Source organism: Tamandua tetradactyla, chromosome 25, assembly GCF_023851605.1.
Source record: "Tamandua tetradactyla isolate mTamTet1 chromosome 25, mTamTet1.pri, whole genome shotgun sequence".
NCBI lineage: Eukaryota > Metazoa > Chordata > Mammalia > Pilosa > Myrmecophagidae > Tamandua > Tamandua tetradactyla.
Window position 1 is genome coordinate 18,176,334 of NC_135351.1, and position 6,072 is coordinate 18,182,405.

The following is a 6,072-nucleotide window of genomic DNA, read 5'->3' on the forward strand; positions in this document are numbered from 1 at the left end:
AAATTAGAATGGGCATAGCCCAAATACCCCCAAAGATTGGGAGAAAGATCAAAGGTGATGAAGGAGTTATATCTCTTCTCTATAGGAGAAGATAGGATTCAACATATGAGTATGACTGCTGAATCATTATATTGATGTTTCTTTTAGTCTCCAGTGTCTTGGAGCAGCTAGAAGGAAAAATCTGAAATTATGGAACTGTAACCCTTACCAAACTCTGAAATCCATTCTGTAACTCCTTGCTGCAATGTACTTTGAAATTTATTGCCTTGTGTATATGTGTTATATTTCACAATAAAAACATGCTTAAAAAATAAATATAATGAAAAAAAAATTGGGGCAAAAACTTCATAAGAGAAGAGACACCCAAGGCAACATCTTAACACAGTCTCTCTCTCTCTCTGTCTCACACATACACACATGCACACATGCACACACATACAGTTTCAAGCATCCTTGAAGTCAATAAAATGGTGACCCTATTACATTAAGAAAAATGCCATAAACCAGCCAAGAGTGAAAATAAACATGACTGAGCAATAAATTAGGATCTCCTTCACTCTCCTTCTACCTCCCACATGCTTGGGTTTTGCATGGGAAAAAATACAGTCCATATGGAGGCTTTGGAGTATTCAAGGCCCACCCCCACTCTCCCTCTGCCTCCCGCCCTCTCACACATGCCCTCCGCCAGGTGACTCCAGGCTCACGCATCCAGGGGGCACCATATAAACATTAACCCATGCAGATGGAATGAGCAGATGTCTGGCGTCAACAGCCAGGCTGGGCGGGACAGGCAAGGCGAATTAGTAAGGAGGCTTCAAGGAGAACTGGCACCCCCCTTTTCCAGCCCATTCCCCTGAAATCCCTGAGTGCTAATGGTGGGAAGAACACTCCATGACCCCTCCCCTTGCTTCTTCTGACACCGGCACCCTTCAACCCAGGAAAGCTAGGAGTATCAAAGCAACTTGGAATATGTCTAATCCTGTTTGTCCCCATGCTGAATGAGAAACGGAGGACTTAGTGGCTTTAAATGACTTGACCAAATGGATATGACCAGCTTATTGCAGAACCAAAAAACAGAGTCCAGGCTCTCCTGCTTCCTAGACAAGTCCTCCTGTTCATACACCACTACTCCTGTAATATGACCAAAGATTATTTATGCAAATGCTGAAATCCTATGTGTCAAGCATTGTGGTGAGCATCTGAGACAGTTAAACTCTTCCATGACAATAGTCTAAGGTCTTTCTGAGGATGGGAAAAATTACTCCAAGAGATTATTGCCCTTCACCATCCTTTGTGCTGAGTTCAGTGTTTGGAAAGAAAGAATAGAAAAGAAATAAATGGATAAGAACACTCTCCCCCTGCCCCCAATTGGGGCCCTTTAGCAGTGGCTAGATCCCCCTGAAATGGATAAACAGAGAGGAGGTCCAGATGATGAATGAACATGAAATAAACACAGATAACAAATAAACAAGATTAAATATTTAGATTATGTATTGGCCAGGGGTTAAGTGGATTAATGGAGGGATGAGTTGGGCCGAGTTATGGGATTTCCATGTTTAGACAGAGTGGATTAGGCTGTCTAGCTTATGGAAATGCAAATCGAAACTGCTATAATTGGCATTCACACCCCTGCACTGATCTCTAGAGGTGCCTTTCTATCAGAGGGCGGAAGGTGCAAGACTGTCTCACCCATCTTTACAACATCCTGGTGAGTCAGAGAATCAGCACTGTAATTCCCAGGCTCCTGGTGAAGAAACAGGTCCAAGGGAAGGGAGTGGGAAAAGCAAGAGCCACTAAAAGTCAGGCCTGGCTCCAGCTCCTCTTCACCTCCAATCCAGATGCCTTCCCTGGAGCACTTGGGCAGTGCAAACAGGCCCTAGCTTGATGAGCCATTTCACCTCAGTCTTTTTGATCCTTTACCTCAAAGGAAGAGAAATGGTGAGGTACCTTGTAATTATTTCTAAGTACTTGAAGCCTGGGTCTTGTATTCTCTATAGAGCATAAGTTTCTTAAGGGCAGGGACCTATCTTGTATACCCCAGGTCACCTGACACGCAGCGAGGCTGCCTCGGATATGCAGCAGATATTCTTCTGTACAGACCCGAGAAGAAATCCCGGAAGGAAACAAGTGTGGTGCTGGGGTACAGCCGCCATCTTCCGCTGCAGTTCATTTCCTGCCGTGCATACTGCCCCTAGGAAGATGGATCCTGAAACAAGTCCATGCCCAGTCAGTGATTCATTTAGATGTCCCTGGAATCACTTACTTGATTCTATTGTCAACAGAAACAAAAAGGGATTCTTCATGAAGAACTGCAAGAAGCACAGGTAGATGGCACCACTTCTGTGGTTCTATATGGAAGAATTCCACAATCATGTTCTCATGTGCATCTCAAACTTGTCAAAGAATAACTAAGGCCACAGGCACTGGGTACGAGGTCCAAAACTGTGCCCCCTCCCACTCTTAAATTTTCTCCCAAACTTCATACCAGCTCACTCCCCCCATTGATAGAACCCAATAAAAGGGAAAGTAGGGTCTCTTCCTAAAACTTATTAACATATTGCTTCCCCATAGCATCTATCTTTTAAACCTCAGCTGAGCTATCTTCCAGGCTCCAATTATGGGCTAGTGCTAATTTACAAAGCGGTTCTGAGAGAGGGAAAATGCAGTTATGATAGAGTACAGGGTAGGGGAAGGGGAGATCCTGGTTTGACTCTGGGCCACATGTTTGTTTTAGAAATATGATGACTTTCTTGCTTTACAGATGAGAAGCTGAAAACTCTGAGATATTAAATAACCTATTTCCAATCTAGGCTTTAGCCCCTCCCCTCAAAAAAGAGGGAGCTGGGCTCAGCAATCTCTAAAGTCTATTCCAGCTCTGTGTTTTTGACTGCAGTTGATTGTCCTGTTATCTTCTTTCCCACCCTAAACTCTGCCTTGTGAGATAAGGTAAACAACCTTACCTCTCCCAGCTGGAACATGCTCCAATTCTGCCATGAGTTAGATTCAGACAGATGGTTGCCAGGTGTGGGCAAATAGCTAGTCACCTTTCTACACCCTTCTGTTGAGTGTCATCTGCCCACTATTTCCCAGGTGGAGAGCCCTTCATTGCCACCCTAGCAGGGATCTCAATGATTCCTCATGCTGGACCATCTGTCCTGAACCTTCAGTTCATCCCTGTTCACCTGTTATTTCCCCAGAGAGGTGGCTCTTCAGCTGCCTGCACCTCTTTTCCAGACTTCATTCTGGCCGGTCCAGGCTGTACCCAAATCTGGACTTCCTTCCTCCAGTGTTTTCCCACATCCTGGAGGAGCTGCTGGCAGCTGGCTTTGGTTCCCTGCTAAAACAGTGTACGTCTTCATGAGAGAAGATGTGCAGTAGCCCACCACATCTACAATTGATTTTTCCTCAGTACTAACTTGCCGCCAGTTCATCCTCATCTACATCTTCAAAATAACTGTGCCCATTACAGCTTCCCTCATGTGCTGTTTGCTCAATAAGGGAGAAAGTAACACAGAGCCCCAAAGTTCTAAGGGAGTCTCAATGCTTGAAAGACTGTCTTACATATTGCTGTCTTGGTGAGTCTACAAAAGAAACTCTTAGTTCAAAACCGATTTGGCCTACTTTGGCAGCATGAAGGCAATATTCAAATGGTAGGAGCTGGGAAGTCCCTTAACAGTTAAAATATTTCTTGAAAATAAAAACTAGCAGAATGAATTCATTTTTATGGATTTTTTTTCTTTTAAAGCAGAAAAATATTTTTTAGTACTTGGGTTATGGGCTTTAAACATTGTTCTGACATCTGTTCTTTAAAAGCACAATAGATGGCATGCTTTCAACTACAAACACAGATAAAATATGGAAACACAGCTCTGTATTTTGGACTATGGATATGCTAAATAAAAAAGATTTGCATGACTAAGTTTTTACTATGCTGACATATGCAAAATTCGGGAGCAATCAAATCATTCTTTTTAGTTTGACAATGTTAAAATGAGAGAGCCTTCACCTTGGGTTTCAAGATTTGTGGACTCAGAGAACCTGATTTCACCTAAGGAAAGCAATTTTAAAACAGGTCTACCTAAATATTAGGCCTACTTAACTATGATTTGGTCAATGAGTCTACTTATAGGAATAAAAGGTCATAAGGAATTAGACCACAATTCACCAGAGACTTGGCTCAAGTTGAATTTTGAACATTTACTGAACATTTGAGCCAAAATTTATATCATGTTAGGTTTTCGTTGTGACATTTTCTTCTTTTCCTTTAAAATGTGGTACCTAGTTAGAATAAATGAATTCTCAGAGGCTTAGTCAAACACCAAAATGACAGCCTCTGTATTGTTATTTTCAATTACAATAAAAGTGGGTTAGATTTTCTCATCAAATTAGTTTTCCTAAAACATCAATTACCTAGCCAAAAAAAAGGCTCAAATTTTGGATTTCATGAATGAGTCTTAATTTCAAAATTTCTATCACCATTTCACAATAAATAATTAATATGACCTGGAAATTCTTGTGTGTTTGTTCTTGGGTGGCAGAGGAAAGAATGGAAATGTCATTGTGTTAAATAGCATGAATTGAAGTTGGTGCACAAAATACAGTCATTGCTCATTTACTGAACAACTTATACTGAGGCCTGGAGAAAAAGTTTAAGTGGCCAACTCACTCTTGGATTATTCCATAGGACCAAAAGATAGCCATGCCTCCAGTCTGGCTGGTCTGGCCTAAACCCAAATGTGGATTGACTTCCTCTAGTGTTTCCCACATTGTGGAGGAGCTGCTGACAGCTGGCTCTGATTCACTGCCAGAAGTAACTGTGCTTATTCATGAGAAGTGTCATTGGCCAACCACATTGAGTACCCATTTCACAGAGCTTCTCAGGAAAAAAGGAGCATCTTGCAGTCTGCTGAGGAGCCAGTCTATGGGGTGCCTCAGTTGGGTGCAACCTCCTTAGGGGCAGTAATAGTGGTGCAGGAGAAGACTGTTGTCTGGCAGACAATTGTTTTTAAGGAGCAGGAAATGGATGCTGGGGCTTTGAGAGAGGCAGAGACCTGCTCACCCAGGGCTCCAGTGGTGGCAGGAACTCTGAAGAGATGATACAAGCCCAGAAGAAGTACAGCTACCTGCCTTTCATTGAACCTCAAAAGTTGGATATGAACCCCAAAGAATTGAAAACAGCAACTTGAGCAGTCACTTGTATGCCAGTAGTCATAGTAGCAATATATATATGTTCACAATAGCCAAAAGGTACATGCAACTCAAATGTCCATTGACAGATGAATGGATAAACAAAACATGGTCTCTCTATACAATGGAATATATTTCAGCCATGAAAAGGAATGAAATTCTGATACATGCTACAACATGGAGGAACTTTGAGGACATCATGTTGAGTGAAAATAGACAAAAAAAGACAAATATTGTATTGTTTCATTTACATGAAGTATCAAGAATAAGTAAATTCATAGAGACAGGAAGTAGATGAGAGGTTACCAGGAGCTGGTGGAGGGGTGGGGATAGGAGGAATGGGAAATGGGGAGTTATTGCTTAATGCGAACTGTTCTAGTCTGCTAGCTGCCAGAATGCACTATACCAGAAACAGAATGGCTTTTAACAAGGGGAATTTAATAAGTTGCTAGTTTACAGTTCTAAGGCCAAGAAAATGTCCCAATTAAAACAAGTCTATAGACATGTCCAATTTAAGGCACCCGGGGAAAGATACCTTAGTCCAAGAAGACCAACGCCATTCATTGTTTCTCTCTCAGCTGGAAGGGCACATGGCGAACATGGCAGCATCTGTTGGCTTTCATGTGGCTCTACCAAAAGGGACTTTCTCCAAAATGTTTCCTCTTTCAAAGGATTCCAGCAAGCAACTCCACCTTCAGTGCGTGGAGACACACATCCATGGAAATCATCTAATCAAGTTAGCACCCACAATTGGGTGGGGCACATCTTCATGGAAACAATCAAAATGCTCCCACTCAGCAATATTGAATGAGGATCAAAGGGCATGGCTTTTCTGGGGTCCACCACAGATTCAGACCAGTACAGGGACAGAGTTTCAGTTTGGGA